A 17,843-nucleotide genomic window follows, 5' to 3' on the forward strand; every position below is an offset into this window, starting at 1 on the left:
GCAATCAATGCTTCTCTTACAGGGATCCCTGAACTGTCAGTCTGACCCGGCAATAGCCTCGTCCTCCCCCATCCACAGATGGGGATGGGTCGTTCACCCGATGGAGTCCCTGTTCGGGTACCAGCTGAAGGAAGTGGCCCAATTAGGTTCACCCACGTCACTCACGGCCACCTCTCAGCCTTCCACACCAAATCAAGAGTCGGTCAGACAGTAGAAAATAAAAGAACAATATCTATTTATTCAGAGTACACTCAGAGCGGAGCCCGGTCTGCCCACCTTCACCACACTGCAAGTCGCAATTCCTCCTAACATATTATTCATACCTTAGTGGTCATCACACATAACATGGAAAAACTTCTTACATAGGGTCAAAAACAAAGAAAATATATTGTTACCTCCATCACCTCACTCCCTGCAGTCACCCAACTCCAGGCTTACTCCCTCACCTCACCACCACCACAATGATGCACACACACTAATGTGGACAATGGTTTTCTTTTTCCTTCTGCTTTGGTGCTGCAGGTCGAAGTGTTCACAGCTGACTGTCAGCATAAATGAAAAAGATTCAGTCAGGTGTGAAAAGAGCCATATGACAAACTCTTCCAATCACAAGCCTTTAATATTGATAAGGCTACATAGAAGTCCTTCTATTCCTCTCTGGGCAGGACCCCCTGAGGGGGCAGTGGTGGGTGGGCCATTCCAGTGACCCTGAGGAAGGTAAGCACCTGATAAGTTTCATTTTCTTGATTGAATACAGTATGCATCTACATCTCAAGTTTGTTGGGATTTTACAGAGTACTTTCAGAAAAGAACACAATGTCTGATTATGAGCCAGACAAAGGTGCTGCAGAGGCAATGTTCACATCGGTTTGTGAGGCATATTCGGATGCAACATCTACTCAGCTTGCACATTCCTTGTCAGAGTCAACCAAGAAAAAAGTGCTTTGTGAAGTACAGACCAGTATGGGAACTTACACACCACAAAATACGGAAGTCGTCAAAAGATATGTTCAATACCAAGTGCATCCTGTGTAATAAAGTCTTTTTCATTGCCAATGGAGGAGAATGTGATATCAAAATACATGAGGCAGGAGCAAAACATAAGAAAAGTGCCTCAGGCAGGGTGAAAAAGGCAATAATTTGATCCTAACAAGGACTAGCCAAAGGTGACCTATGTAGGACTCTAGGCAGTATTTATCAGCAGGCACCTAGTAGGTGTTCATGAAGCATGCCACCAACTAGGTTGGTGGGTGAGGGCTTCATGAACACCTACTAGCTGCCTACGGGAAACATCACTTACAACGCAACTTTTACAACGACATACCATTACAACGCAACTTTTACAACGCAAAAACTTTTACAACGCATGTATTTACAACGAATGTTTTTACAACGCAGGTACCTTTACAACGCATACCATTACAACGCAAGTATTGGTAAGTATATATTTATATTTTAAATGTTATATGTTTGGGGTAAAGGGGTATTTTTAGGGTTCAGGGTCAGTTTGGGGTTTTTGGGTAAAGGGGTATTTTTGGGGTTTAGGGTCAGTTTTTAGTTTTTGGGTAAAGGGGTATTTTTAGGGTTCAGGGTCAGTTTTTAGTTTTTGGGTAAAGGGGTATTTTTAGGATTCAGGGTCAGTTTTTAGTTTTTGGGTAAAGGGGTATTTTTGGGGTTCAGGGTCAGTTTTTAGTTTTTGGGTAAAGGGGTATTTTTGGGGTTCAGGGTCAGTTTTTAGTTTTTGGGTAAAGGGGTATTTTTGGGGTTCAGGGTCAGTTTTTAGTTTTTGGGTAAAGGGGTATTTTTGGGGTTCAGGGTCAGTTTTTAGTTTTTGGGTAAAGGGGTATTTTTAGGGTTCAGGGTCAGTTTTTAGTTTTTGGGTAAAGGGGTATTTTTGGGGTTCAGGGTCAGTTTTTAGTTTTTGGGTAAAGGGGTATTTTTGGGGTTCAGGGTCAGTTTTTAGTTTTTGGGTAAAGGGGTATTTTGGGGGTTCAGGGTCAGTTTTTAGTTTTTGGGTAAAGGGGTATTTTTGGGGTTCAGGGTCAGTTTTTAGTTTTTGGGTAAAGTGGTATTTTTGGGGTTCAGGGTCAGTTTTGGGTTTTTGGGTAAAGGGGTATTTTTGGGGTTCAGGGTCAGTTTTTAGTTTTTGGGTAAAGGGTTTTTTTTGGGATTCAGAGTCAGTTTTGGGTTTTTGGGTAAAGGGGTTTTTTTGGGGTTCAGGGTCAGTTTTGGGTTTTTGGGGTACAGGGGTACAGGGTAAAAATAAATTAAAATTAAATTACATTAAATTATATTTTTTTAAATTAATTTACGATTATAAAATTAATATATATTTACCAATACTTACGTTGTAATGGTATGCGTTGTAAAGGTACCTGCGTTGTAAAAACATTCGTTGTAAATACATGCGTTGTAAAAGTTTTTGCGTTGTAAAAAATGCGATGTAAAAGCATGCGTTGTAATAACATGCGTTGTATCATCATAGATCCGCTGCCTACTGATAAAAACAGCCTAGAGTCCTACATAGGTCACCTTTGGCTAGTCCTTGTTGATATCATATATAAACCCTTGGGGATCTGGACTAGCTATTTAGTCCTCCCTCTCTCTCTTGATATACGAATAATTTGATCCTACCTGCAACCAAGCTTTCAGCCAGAAGTAGCTAAAGTAAGTCATAGCTTGCTTTGTCAAAATATGACGTATGTTGTATGTAATTCATGTGTACTCTTCTTGCTTAGTCAGACTCTTTCTAAGACTCCCACATTGATTATGCAAGTCATTTTGCAGTTTTCTATTACTCTCTTTAAATGTTAAGCAGTGTTTACCAAGCCAGGTTGAATGTAACATGCTTTTCTCACTCTGTTTATATCAAGAGCACATTATAATTGATTTTGGGTTAGCAGCTGACACTTCACTCTAAATCCCATTGTGGCCAGTATTTTCTTTACCAGTGGAGACTTTATTTGCATGCTGCTTATACCTTTGTAATTTCTTTTTTCAATTTTAGGTCACAGTTTTAGAAGTGACTCAGGTGTACCATGCTGTGAAGCATCACATCTCCTACCACTCCCTGGATTGTGGCTTCAACCTATCCAAAGTAATTTATCCTGACTCATCCATTGCGATTAAAGCATCCTGTGGCCGCACAAAGGCATCAAGTATCATAACGAATAATGAATGTGCTTGCACCTCTATTGTTGCAGCAAGCATATTAAGACTTAAAAGATGGATATTTCTCAGTTTGCAGCGATGCCTCAAACAAAGGAGACATTAAACAATATCCACTTTTGTTGCAGCACTTTAATTTCACTTCCGGTGTGACCTACATTCTGCCGGATTTCTATGAGGATACAACTGAGACTGCTTAAGCAATTGTTTAGCAGATCTTAACAAAATTAAAAAAGCATAGGTTGAAATTGAAGTACGTCGCTGCTTACTGTGGAGACAATGCAAGTTTCAACAATGGGCAATATCATTCTGTATTTCAGCGTTTGAAGGGATCAAATGAAGACATTCAGTCTGCAAACTGTCCTGCCTACATTGTACACAACTGTACTAAACAAGCAAACAAACAAACAAACAAGTGGACTGTCTATGGATGTAGAATCCTTTATTCTAAAAGTCTACAGTCATTCCTCTTCTTCAGATAAGCGAACAGCAGAGTTGAAAGAATTTGTTTTCTTTTGTGGACCTAGATTGACAGCCTTTTTTTTGGCATGTCCCAACACAGTGGCTTACTTTGTTCCCAGCCAACGAACGACTGGTGAGGGCTGGGCAGCACCAACATTTTATTTCCATCATCTTTTTGTGTTGCATTTATACTTAACTTGCCAGGCAGCAATACTCCTACAGAGAGTATTATTTCTCAGTTGAAGTTCACCTGGATTGACATTCAAAATGGGTGTGATGTTGAGCTTGTTAAGGAAGAATTGCAGATCCAGGTGGACATGAAAAATCTGTGCTCAGACTTCTGCCAATTTTCTTTTAGGAACAAAGAACTTCTGAAGTTGTTAGTTCTGAGAAAAAGTACAATTTAAAAAATCTGCACAAACATTATTATTGCTACCGTCTGGTAGTCCAGGTTATAGCAATCATAATAAGGGGGGAAAATCTTGTTACTTACATTAGTGGTCAAATTTAGCTTGGTGTGCTGTATTACTTTTGAACCTAATATAAACATATTTTGACTTGTACTTATGTTTATTGTCTATTTACTTACTTCTATACTATTGCGCGACCTCCTTTGTAGTGTCTGCAAAACTTATCCTTTGTCCTGAATTTTTGACCTTAATTTTGACCTTCCGTTCAGAATTTTTGTTCAAAGTTTTGACACATTGTCCTGAATTTTTACCCTCACAATCCTCAATTTACACTCATACCAGTTGGTCACCCTATCCATGATGCTCCATTGACCCCAACCCCACCTGACCGCTTCTGTAGCTCCCTCAATCCTGAAGGAATGAGTGCCAAATCCTCTCAGGTCCAAGCCAATCAATACTGGCACCTTGCACAAAATGAGCAACAGTTGCAAAGAAGTAACAGGCTTACCATCCATGTGCTTAAACAACTTCCCCTCAATGGCTGTCCCTGGCCGCAGGGCAGAAGCCCAATGTACCGGGCAAATACCCACCATGGGAGAATGCTTTTTCCCTCTTTCCTTTGGTCAGTCTAAAACTTGTACAACCAAACATGCAAACCTTCTTCACTGCAATGCACCTCTTCCCATAGCAAACCCCTTGTCCCCCTGCCCCAAATACTATGCCCCAAAAAAACACCCATGACATCAGCATTGAAAATAAAACTGTCTCACTCTTGTTTGAGCAAACTCTGGGTGCTCTTAAGTGCTTCATTCAAGATATCCAGGGTCAAAGGCCTCTGAATCTGAGCACCTAGCCCTGCTTCCCTTACACAACTCTCCAAAATCCTTTTCCCCTGTTTGCCAGCAGAGGGGGCGTAGCCCCATAAGACCTTGCCCAAAATTGTTACTTTTGACCTTTCTCTATGAGTGAGAGTATAAATTGCACAACTTCCACCACCCTCTCCCATTCCTGCAACCACCACGTGGAACCCCCAAAAATTCAGACTAAGCTTGATAGTATGCCCTCATTGTGGAAATAGCTTAGAGACTCAATTGGAGCTTCCTCTCTCTCCAAGGGACCAAATCTCTTCACTTGGTCCGCCTCCATGGCCAGCCCCTGGAATCTCTACCACTGTGAACATGACAAAGCATCGGCAATGTCATTGTTCACACGAGGCACGTGTTGGGCTCCAACAATAATGTAAAGTCTCAAGCCTTACAATACAAAAACTTTCAGCAGCTGCCACAACTGTGGCTCCCTGCGGACAGCCTGTTAACTATATGCACAACCCACATGTTGTCAACTCTGAAAAGTACTCTCCTATGTGCCAGCTGTTCCCCCATAGCCCTACCGCCACCACCCTGGGGACAAATTCTAAGAAGGCAATACTACGCCTACCCCCTTACCATGTCTCAGGTCAATCTTCTACACACTAATGACCTTGCCAATAAAGGCCAAACCTGTAACCTCCTGCTCCATCTGAAAAAAATTGGGCAGCCCATTCCATGTCAGACAAAGCTGCTAGTGGAATCCCATTGAAGGCTTGTAAGAAAGTCCTCTACATTCTCAGATCCTCCTTAACACCTGCCTACAACCTGATATGAGGATGAGGTTAGGGCAGTCCTGATAGAGACAAACCTAGTAATTTACAGAAAGTTCTCCCTGCTCTCCCTACCGTGCAGGAGAAGTTCAGGTGACCCAACAAGACCTGCACCTCATTTACAATCACCTTTGTTTACCCAGCATTGTGTTCAGCAAGTTCTGAATGGTATTTTTTCCCCTCAGGATCTGTTCCTCCTTGGCAGTTGAATCTATCTCAATAACAAGAAAAGACAAGACAGAACTGGGCCCCACCATCTTCTCTGGAGCCAATGGAACACCAAAGCTACCCATGAGCTCCTGGAAGCTGTCTAGCAAGCGTTGGCAGTCTCCAGAACCGGGGATACCTACAAAGAAAGAATCATCCAAATAATGTGTCAAATGGTCATGGCCAGTGTACCAAACGAATAGCCACTGGACAAATGTGCTAAAGCACTCAAATATTTAACAACAAGGGGTGGTGATGGACAGAGTTTCTGAATTAAGCAGAATACTCTCACCCAGTCAAGAGATCAGGGCTAGGTCCAACACCGTTTTTTAGCTCACTGCACCATCCCAGCTCAGAACCTGGCTATATGCAAATTAGTCTGTTCCTGTCCCCGTGCATGATGGGAACAGGGCAAACCAAACTACCAGGCCAATTCTTACACTGGGAAGGAAACAAGCTACCAGGGACCGGTTTCTGGCATTTCAGCCGTCGTCGGCCCGGCTTGCTTGAATCCTGATGGTGCAATGAGCAAGGGACTCACATCTGAGTATACCCTTCCACGCTTAGGGTGGACAAAATATTTAACAACAAGGGGTGGTGATGGACAGAGTTTCTGAATTAAGCAGAATACTCTCACCCAGTCAAGAGATCAGGGCTAGATCCAACACCGTTTTTTAGCTCACTGCACCATCCCAGCTCAGAACCTGGCTATATGCAAATTAGTCTGTTCCTGTCCCCGTGCATGATGGGAACAGGGCAAACCAAACTACCAAGCCAATTCTTACACTGGGAAGGAAACAAGCTACCGGGGACCGGTTTCTGGCATTTCAGCCGTCGTCGGCCCGGCTTGCTTGAATCCTGATGGTGCAATGAGCAAGGGACTCACATCTGAGTATACCCTTCCACGCTTAGGGTGGACAAAATATTTAACAACAAGGGGTGGTGATGGACAGAGTTTCTGAATTAAGCAGAATACTCTCACCCACTCAAGAGATCAGGGCTAGATCCAACACCGTTTTTTAGCTCACTGCACCATCCCAGCTCAGATCCTGGCTATATGCAAATTAGTCTGTTCCTGTCCCCGTGCATGATGGGCACAGGGCAAACCAAACTACCAAGCCAATTCTTACACTGGGAAGGAAACAAGCTACCGGGGACCGGTTTCTGGCATTTCAGCCGTCGTCGGCCCGGCTTGCTTGAATCCTGATGGTGCAATGAGCAAGGGACTCACATCTGAGTATACCCTTCCACGCTTAGGGTGGACAAAATATTTAACAACAAGGGTTGGTGATGGACAGAGTTTCTGAATTAAGCAGAATACTCTCACCCAGTCAGAAGATCAGGGCTAGATCCAACAACGTTTTTTAGCTCACTGCACCATCCCAGCTCAGAACCTGGCTATATGCAAATTATCTGTTCCTGTCCCCGTGCATGATGGGAACAGGGCAAACCAAACTACCAAGCCAATTCTTACACTGGGAAGGAAACAAGCTACTGGGGACCGGTTTCTGGCATTTCAGCCGTCGGCCCAGCTTGCTTGAATCCTGATGGTGCAATGAGCAAGGGACTCACATCTGAGTATACCCTTCCACGCTTAGGGTGGACAAAATATTTAACAACAAGGGGTGGTGATGGACAGAGTTTCTGAATTAAGCAGAATACTCTCACCCAGTCAAGAGATCAGGGCTAGATCCAACACCGTTTTTTAGCTCACTGCACCATCCCAGCTCAGAACCTGGCTATATGCAAATTAGTCTGTTCCTGTCCCCGTGCATGATGGGAACAGGGCAAACCAAACTACCAAGCCAATTCTTACACTGGGAAGGAAACAAGCTACCGGGGACCGGTTTCTGGCATTTCAGCCGTCGGCCCAGCTTGCTTGAATCCTGATGGTGCAATGAGCAAGGGACTCACATCTGAGTATACCCTTCCACGCTTAGGGTGGACAAAATATTTAACAACAAGGGGTGGTGATGGACAGAGTTTCTGAATTAAGCAGAATACTCTCACCCAGTCAAGAGATCAGGGCAAGATCCAACACCGTTTTTTAGCTCACTGCACCATCCCAGCTCAGAACCTGGCTATATGCAAATTAGTCTGTTCCTGTCCCCGTGCATGATGGGAACAGGGCAAACCAAACTACCAAGCCAATTCTTACACTGGGAAGGAAACAAGCTACCGGGGTCCGGTTTCTGGCATTTCAGCAGTCGTCGGCCCGGCTTGCTTGAATCCTGATGGTGCAATGAGCAAGGGACTCACATCTGAGTATACCCTTCCACGCTTAGGGTGGACAAAATATTTAACAACAAGGGGTGGTGATGGACAGAGTTTCTGAATTAAGCAGAATACTCTCACCCAGTCAAGAGATCAGGGCTAGATCCAACAACGTTTTTTAGCTCACTGCACCATCCCAGCTCAGAACCTGGCTATATGCAAATTAGTCTGTTCCTGTCCCCGTGCATGATGGGAACAGGGCAAGCCAAACTACCAAGCCAATTCTTACACTGGGAAGGAAACAAGCTACCGGGGACCGGTTTCTGGCATTTCAGCCGTCGTCGGCCCGGGTTGCTTGAATCCTGATGGTGCAATGAGCAAGGGACTCACATCTGAGTATACCCTTCCACGCTTAGGGTGGACAAAATATTTAACAACAAGGGGTGGTGATGGACAGAGTTTCTGAATTAAGCAGAATACTCTCACCCAGTCAAGAGATCAGGGCTAGATCCAACGCCGTTTTTTAGCTCACTGCACCATCCCAGCTCAGAACCTGGCTATATGCAAATTAGTCTGTTCCTGTCCCCGTGCATGATGGGAACAGGGCAAACCAAACTACCAAGCCAATTCTTACACTGGGAAGGAAACAAGCTACCGGGGACCGGTTTCTGGCATTTCAGCCGTCGTCGGCCCGGCTTGCTTGAATCCTGATGGTGCAATGAGCAAGGGATTCACATCTGAGTATACCCTTCCACGCTTAGGGTGGACAAAATATTTAACAACAAGGGGTGGTGATGGACAGAGTTTCTGAATTAAGCAGAATACTCTCACCCAGTCAAGAGATCAGGGCTAGATCCAACACCGTTTTTTAGCTCACTGCACCATCCCAGCTCAGAACCTGGCTATATGCAAATTAGTCTGTTCCTGTCCCCGTGCATGATGGGAACAGGGCAAACCAAACTACCAAGCCAATTCTTACACTGGGAAGGAAACAAGCTACCGGGGACCGGTTTCTGGCATTTCAGCCGTCGTCGGCCCGGCTTGCTTGAATCCTGATGGTGCAATGAGCAAGGGACTCACATCTGAGTATACCCTTCCACGCTTAGGGTGGACAAAATATTTAACAACAAGGGGTGGTGATGGACAGAGTTTCTGAATTAAGTAGAATACTCTCACCCAGTCAAGAGATCAGGGCTAGATCCAACACCGTTTTTTAGCTCACTGCACCATCCCAGCTCAGAACCTGGCTATATGCAAATTAGTCTGTTCCTGTCCCCGTGCATGATGGGAACAGGGCAAACCAAACTACCAAGCCAATTCTTACACTGGGAAGGAAACAAGCTACCGGGGACCGGTTTCTGGCATTTCAGCCATCGTCGGCCCGGCTTGCTTGAATCCTGATGGTGCAATGAGCAAGGGACTCACATCTGAGTATACCCTTCCACGCTTAGGGTGGACAAAATATTTAACAACAAGGGGTGGTGATGGACAGAGTTTCTGAATTAAGCAGAATACTCTCACCCAGTCAAGAGATCAGGGCTAGATCCAACACCGTTTTTTAGCTCACTGCACCATCCCAGCTCAGAACCTGGCTATATGCAAATTAGTCTGTTCCTGTCCCCGTGCATGATGGGAACAGGGCAAACCAAACTACCAAGCCAATTCTTACACTGGGAAGGAAACAAGCTACCGGGGACCGGTTTCTGGCATTTCAGCCATCGTCGGCCCGGCTTGCTTGAATCCTGATGGTGCAATGAGCAAGGGACTCACATCTGAGTATACCCTTCCACGCTTAGAGTGGACAAAATATTTAACAACAAGGGGTGGTGATGGACAGAGTTTCTGAATTAAGCAGAATACTCTCACCCAGTCAAGAGATCAGGGCTAGATCCAACACCGTTTTTTAGCTCACTGCACCATCCCAGCTCAGAACCTGGCTATATGCAAATTAGTCTGTTCCTGTCCCCGTGCATGATGGAAACAGGGCAAACCAAACTACCAAGCCAATTCTTACACTGGGAAGGAAACAAGCTACCGGGGACCGGTTTCTGGCATTTCAGCCGTCGTCGGCCCGGCTTGCTTGAATCCTGATGGTGCAATGAGCAAGGGACTCACATCTGAGTATACCCTTCCACGCTTAGGGTGGACAAAATATTTAACAACAAGGGGTGGTGATGGACAGAGTTTCTGAATTAAGCAGAATACTTTCACCCAGTCAAGAGATCAGGGCTAGATCCAACACCGTTTTTTAGCTCACTGCACCATCCCAGCTCAGAACCTGGCTATATGCAAATTAGTCTGTTCCTGTCCCCAGAACCGGGGATACCTACAAAGAAAGAATCATCCAAATAATGTGTCAAATGGTCATGGCCAGTGTACCAAACGAATAGCCACTGGACAAATGTGCTAAAGCACTCAAATAAAGCACAAAGAATGGAGCAACCCATTAGGAGCGCTTTATCCACATACCATTGTCCTAGGAAATGGAAGCCCAGCAGTTGAAATTTGAAAGGCAACAAATGGAAGACAGACTTGATGTAGCTCTTAGCTATCAGTAACCCCTGTTCTACCTTTTCCACTAATGCCAAGGCCACATCTACAGATAAATATATCACCAAAACTTGTTCAGATGGAAATGGGTCCCACTCCGATGGGGGACACAATAAGGTGTTCCATAGGCCAATCCTCAAAGGGACCTGCCATCCGACCTTTCTGAATCTCCTTGCTTAGCTTCTCCCTCACCACTTGGGCATGATTATTTGCTGACTTCAAGTTAGCCGATCAGCGGCACACCCTTGGGCCATCATAACTCAGTCTGAAACCATCTCTAAAACCTCATAGCAGCAACCTAGCAACAACATCAGTCCTATCAATGTGAGTGCCAAAATGCAAGTCTGTAAGTTAATGGGCATACAAGCCCTTCCCTCCAGATCCCTGTCCACTCCTACTTGATATTTAGCCCATGGCCTGACAATGCTATTGTCCTGGTGGGACCCCCTATTGTCCTCTCGAGCCCCCCTGATGCTGTCCGTAACCTGGTGTATAACTTGCCCCATCCACCCCAAAGCAGGTGTCAGTGGGTGTATGCTTGCACACTTTGAACATTCATGTCGGAACTTACAAAGTTCTCTTGTGCCGGGTCCTTTATTGTAGTCTCAACAGGCCCCGACCTGGCTAAGCTGTCCTTTGCCTGAACCCCCGCCCTTCCCCGGGTGAAGTGCCCCTGAAAGGGCTTATAAATAATTAGCATACCACTGCCAGTAAAAATGGTTTTCCCAAATTTTGCCGGGCCTATGGTGTGCTGCCATAAGTCAGTGTCCAGTTCCCCCATTGTGCATCCAGGTTTACTGCCATACAAGTCTGGAATTCCTCTTCATATTGGGCCACGGTATAGCCAGATAATTCAACTGTGCCTTCCTGATAACATCGATGTACTTAAAGAGTACTACGACCTCTTCCAGTACTTTTCAAAGTATACACTCTTATATTGGAGAAATGCTGCTGTCCAGTTCTCTATTGTCACCTGCATTTTTGGCCGTTTTGACAACTCTAATTCTTCCTCCTTAGAGCCTTCCTCCTTAGAGCGGACCTCAGTTCCCTATGGAGGAGTTTCAGTAATTCAACATACTCCCCTTTCCAATAACTCTCTTTTTTGGACTGCTTGAGGTAGGCCCTCAATGGCTTGGACGAGTACAGCAGTGTTCATAAGTTCATAAAAGAGTTTGTTTGTAGGACTTGGCCCTTTTTGGCTAAAGTTCCCTAAACTTTTTGCTTTCCCCCTAGACCTTTATTCCTAAATGGTGTAGCCAACTTAGATGCGTTTGACACTTTTCCACTGCTAAACAGTGTCAAAGTGCAAGTGCTCCCTGTATAAAGGGTAATGGTAATTGGTTGTCCATGACTGGTATATTTGCCTTACTAGTAAAGTCCCTAGTAAAGTTCACTATGTATTCCAGGGCTGGTAATGCAAATGCTACTAGTGGGCCTGCAGCACTAATTGTGCCACCCACACAAGTAGCCTTAAAAAGGGAACTCAGACCTGCCATTGCAGTGCCTGCGCACAGTTTGTTAAACTGCCATGTTGTTCTGACTAGTGCACTCACTTGCCAGACCTTACCCTTCCCTTTCTATGCACACCAGACACCCCTATGGTAGATCCAGGGTACCCACTGGGCTGGGTGCAGTGTTTTTGAAAGGGAGGACATGTACGGAGGTGTGTACCATGTCCGGATAATTAAATAATCTCCATTTAGTATTTCACTGTTGAAAGGTCATCTTGCCCATAGGGCAGAATGGGGAGGCTGTGTAATATGTTCTCCAGCCTATTTCTGCAAAGGCTTAAGATGGAGAGGTGAAGTTTAGTATGCCTAAACTCACCATGTAATAACACATCCTTCCATGAAGGTGGTTTTTGCACTTTGTGTTTAGAAGCCACTCTTTTAGAAGTAGCTGGGTATTTGCGCTCTAACATTTCTATGTGTCTCTGCCTGGTTGTAGATTGACTGTCTGGATTTGAAAGCGATATGATCTGGGGAATGTCTTGACCCAGGGGAGGAGGTGAGACAGTAACAGGCTGACCTGCATCTGGAGTGTAGGGGGAGGAGTAGCCCCTAGAGGTGAAAAGGCCTGGGTTGCTGCTATGAAACAATTGGCCCATCTCCTGCTGAGTGATTGAGAATCCATACCCCCACTAATCAAAGGAAGAAGGTGTCACTGGCAGGGAGGCACCCAGAACTGGTTTGAACAGGGGTCAGTGCCCCCCTGAGCACAAAGACTTCAAAGCCATTGAGGTGTATAACTATAAGAGCTGAAGCCCCTGAACTGTGGAGAATGGCTTGATCAAGATTGAACAAGACTGGAGCTACTTCGTGGTCAAGAGGAACCTTTGCCAAGGAAGAAACAACTGAAGAGACTGAAGGAAAGGACTGACCCTTGCTGTGTGTTCTGGGGCTGGCCTGCAGTTTGCTGTTTTAACCAAGGAACGGCTAAAGGGACTTTGCTGTGTACTGTGTCCCCCTGCTTGAAAGGACTGTGCTGTGCTGTGTCCTGAAGTAACTTATCCCCAGGGGCCTGAGGTGAGCTGGCTCCCTGTTGCGGAAACTCAGGAACACAAAAGATCTAGGAGAGTCTCAGCGGCGTTGTGTGCATGTGCGTGTTGCAGCCTGAGACCCTCGTAAGGAGTCTCTGTGATCGTGGGCACCTGGAATCCAAGCAAGGATCAGCCACGCTGTGTGCGTGTGCTTTTTGCAGCCTGAATCCTTTGTGAGAATTGTCCAGTTATCATGTGCACCGGAATCCAAGTGAGTCTCATCAATGCTGTGTGCGTTTGCTTTGTGCAGCATTAGACCTTTGCTAGGATTGCCTTGTTATTGTGCACACCTGGAATCCAAGTGAGACTCATCGAAGCTATGTGCTAGTGCTTTGTGCAGCGTGAGACCTTCGTGAGGATTGCCTTGTTATCGTGCTCCCAGAGTTAACGTGAGTCTCAGCGATGCTGTGTGCATGATCTTCGTGCAGCCTGAGACCTTCGTGTTGATTGCCCGGTGATCGTGCATCCGAAGCTCAAGGGAGTCTCAGCGACACTGTGTGCGTGTGCCCTGTGGCAGCCTGAGATCTTCGTAGCTGTAGCGGCCTGGACCGGCATCCCCGGAGGAGCTGAGCCGCCGGCCCGAGCCTGCCGTTGCCCATTCACAAAGATTGCATCGGAGGCCCAAGTCGCTGGGTGAGGAGAGGAGAGGAGAGTGAGTTTGCACCCCCCAGGTAACGTGTGTCGACCCCTGGGGTGGGGTGCAGGCTCAGATGCTCTCGGCCTCTCTCTCATTCCTGCAGCACGAGCCTCTGCTTTGGCCCGTGTTGGGGGCAACTGTTAACAGAGGCTGACTGCAAGTCAGAATGAGTGGCGCAGAGACCGCCCAAGGCACTAGGATCGGTGCTGGAGTCTACTACGCATTATCTTATTTCTGCAGAACCGAGTACCTGACTGTCGTATTACACATTGCATCATTTCTGCATAACGGAGTACCTGATTAGTGTATTACCTAGTGCATTATTCCTGCATAACGAACTACCTGATTAGTGTATGACGCATGGCATTATTTCTGCATAACTAACTACCTGTCATATGACGCATTGCATTGTTTCTGCATAACAAACTACCTCATTAGCGTATTACGCATTGCATTATTCCTGCATAACGAACTACCTGATTAGTGTATTACGCATTGCCTTATTTCTGCATAACGACGTACCTGGTGATTGTATTACCCATTGCATTATTTTTACATTGCAAAGTACCTGATTGCTGCGTTACACATTGCAATATTTTTACATTGCAAAGTGCCTGGCTGTTGGGTTACGCATCACATTATTTTTACATTGCAAAGTGCCTGATTGTTGTGTTACGCATCACATTATTTTTACATTGCAAAGTACCTGATTGTTCTTTTACGCATTGCAATATTTTTGCATTGCAAAGTGCCTGATTCTAGCATTAGAAACTGCATAACATGGTATTAGGGTTACAGTGGAATATTTAGACGTGCTCAATAATATCGCCAGAACTTACCAGGGCTGGCTGGCTTAACAATCGGCCAGGAGGAATATTACAAATACGCATATGTTAGATTTATATTGTGTGGTCTTATATATCTTTTTAAATCAAATTTATACTCGTTTTTATTAAAACCCATGTGGAGTCTATTTGTGGTGTCATCATTGGGTTGCTGTGAGCGCTTTTGCAAATACTTTACACATTTGCCTTGAAGATAAGCCTGGCTGCTCGTGCCAAGCTACCAAGGGGGTGAGCGGGGGCTATCTCAGAAGGTGACCTTCCTTTTCCTGACATGGAAATTCAGGGCCCTATTTGACCTAAGGTACCTACCTCAGCCAACCAGGGATCCTAGGTCTAACACTGCTAAAAAGTGATCTAGCTGTCTTCGCATGTGCCTCTGTAGCACTCCTTTCATGTGCCTTCTCGGTCTGTCATCACTGTCATGGGGAGGTGGCTTTTCTCATAGCTGTCAAGTTCCCAGTTTGGTCTTCTGTGACATTATGACTATTTAAGTGTGCTTATATGTGAGATTCTGCACCCTATGAGTGACACTGTGAGTGAAATCTAATTGGGATTAAAAACAATCAATATATATGGTGCCAAATAATTCCTGGGTGCAAATGAACACCACACAAGCACATGGAGATGGATTCACCAAATTGCCAGGGGTAGCTGAAGTCACATCATATACCAAGGCTATCATGTTTTAGGTTTAAATCTATAATAACTGGAAAAACCCCACCAAAAGGGAAAAGGCCCTCACCAGTGTAAACATATAAACACTGAAAAATACTTGCACACTTGGACTACTGCTGCAAAACGTTCTTGCCAAGTTTAACTTGATTGGAGTGATATTGTTTGTATTTGTAGTGATTCAGCTACATATATTAAAAAGTTGGGTGATGATCTGTCAAAATCGATACCTGAGCTGAAGTGCTTCATTGTAAGAGATCCTTGCCACTTTTTAGATGGTATGCTGAAAGCCTCTCTACAATCTTCAGAGTGAATGAAAAATGCTGTTGACTTTATAGTCTATTCTGGTGCACTGTTTTGTTATGCGCAGAAACTAAAATGCAAACATTTCCCATTGTGTGCTTTATGGGGCATCAAAGAAAGAGTTGTCCCAACTTTGTCACTTAGTTGGTGGTTCTCAGTTCTAGAGGCCAAGAATGCTTGATTACCCATGTGACAACCGTACAGAATATTTGCTGAGTGATGATGCCAAAGTCAAGAAATGTGAAGATCTTCGGCCACATATTGAAAGTGATGTGAAAAAAAGTAAACTCTACTGCATTCCTAGATTTTAACAGGAAAACATGACTGCTGTAATAGACTTTATAAAAAAACTAGAGTCTGTAAACACCCTTGTCTACCAAGTGTTCAAGAGATGTGAAACATCTCCTTGAGAGTAGGCTGGGCGACACTTTTAGTGACTTTGGCAATGCAGCATGTTCCATGTTAGAGTGCTTGCCACTTGGTAAGCAAAGAAATATTGAGGAGCAATTCAGGAACTTTTATTTTACATTGTATGAGAAATGGTTTGCAATGATGCATAGAAATGACCCTTCACCAGACATGGCATTTAAAGTCAATGAGGCCTTACTGTGGTACTCTGCACAAGTTCTAGATCCCTTCCGTAAAGGAGAATTTTCTTTAGACTTTCAAATGTGCACCAGTATTGGCATGGGAAGCTATGTCAGTGGCCAAAGTTAGCAAATTGTGCACTGGCTGCTTTGTCGTTTCCCGTCTCAAGTACCAATGTTGAGAGGGCCTTTTCACAGATAGCAATTTATATGGGAAGGGAAAAGAGAGTGCACATGACCCTATGACTCACTGAAGAAGTATTGTATTTACTACAGTAAGTATGATTTGTAAAAATTTATTTGGACCTCATATACACTGTAAGTACATTGTCTATATACCATGCACTATCAGGGCAGAAAGCAAGCAATAATAAAAGCAAAATATTCCATAAACACCAGAAAAACACTGTTTCTGCTGTTTTTAATGGCGCAAAAATGTGTAACCACTGACAACCACTGATATTTTTTAAGGTATTGAAAACACTGAAAAAACCCCAGAATTAACCAAAAATATGAACTGAACATAAAAAAGCCTACTTATACCCCTTTTGTTGTCACAGGAAATGACAGCATATGATGTTTAACCCTGCATCACCCCAAGAAGTGATGTCACATAACCTTAATCCTGATGACATCACAATAATTAACGTTGCTGAAGTTACATAATTGCATAATTGAAATTATATATTCTTCTAGGGGAGAACAAAGGGTGAGGGGTTCTCTTCCCCAAAAAACGTTTTAAAAAAATTGGCATTTACTAGTGCATTTTAATGCACAATTTTCACATGATTCATTTTTCAATCAGGATGCTCGAATCATGGCGAGGCAAGATGGTGGCACCTACTGTGACTGTGTGAGCTGACCACTGCTTCCCCTCCTGCCAAACCTTCACTCTCCAATTTTGGACCCCTGAATTGCATTGCAGCAAAATCTACCGGACTCGCGGATCCCTGATGACCTCCCCTGCATGCTTTGGCGGTTTCGGTCCTGACTTTGGGGAGTGCTGCTGCCGTGTCTGCTGGCGCCATGGAAAACTCCTAGTGCGCTCTCCCCACCGGTACACTGTGCCTACCTTGCTGAGGTGATGCCGCCGAAGACAGGAGAAAGGAGCATTAAGAACCATGATCCCCCTGGGAGCACCGCCGGGCAGCAGTCAGTTTCAGGTGCTGCAGCGATGGTGTGCTCCGACGTGAAGAAACACTGCTCTGCCGGCACATCGTTAGAAGGCTCTATAAACCTCGGGGAACAGAAAAAGAATCCCTTCAAGAAAACGGTGCCTGCTCTGTTCAAGCTACATGGTGAGAAAAACAAAACATTACGGGAGCCCCCTGCCAGCTCTAAAGGCACTGTAAAAGTGAAGCATGACATACTTATGCCAGCCACCACTGCTGCTGCTGCTGATGCTACTCCCACAGTCCCTGAGAACAGTTTCTCAAGGCAAGGCGAATTCACAGGAAGAGCTGACTGCCCCTGGTGCGACATTGGGCACCGGGATGTGCGCTGAAGATGGTCTACCCACCACTCTGGATACCGGGGAGCCGACAGTTAGCCCCCCCCCTGTTGGTAACTCCCCTGTGGGCAACAATGGTACTGACCCTGCTGCTAAACGA

At 45.0% G+C, this 17,843-nt stretch overlaps 1 pseudogene; it reads left to right on the plus strand.

Annotated features, from left to right (window-relative positions):
• The first annotated feature begins 816 nt into the window (after positions 1–816).
• LOC147692291 (uncharacterized) lies at positions 817–17,095 on the plus strand (annotated as a pseudogene).
• Positions 17,096–17,843: the final 748 nt, after the last annotated feature.

This window comes from Lissotriton vulgaris, chromosome 9 (genome assembly GCF_964263255.1).
Source record: "Lissotriton vulgaris chromosome 9, aLisVul1.2, whole genome shotgun sequence".
NCBI lineage: Eukaryota > Metazoa > Chordata > Amphibia > Caudata > Salamandridae > Lissotriton > Lissotriton vulgaris.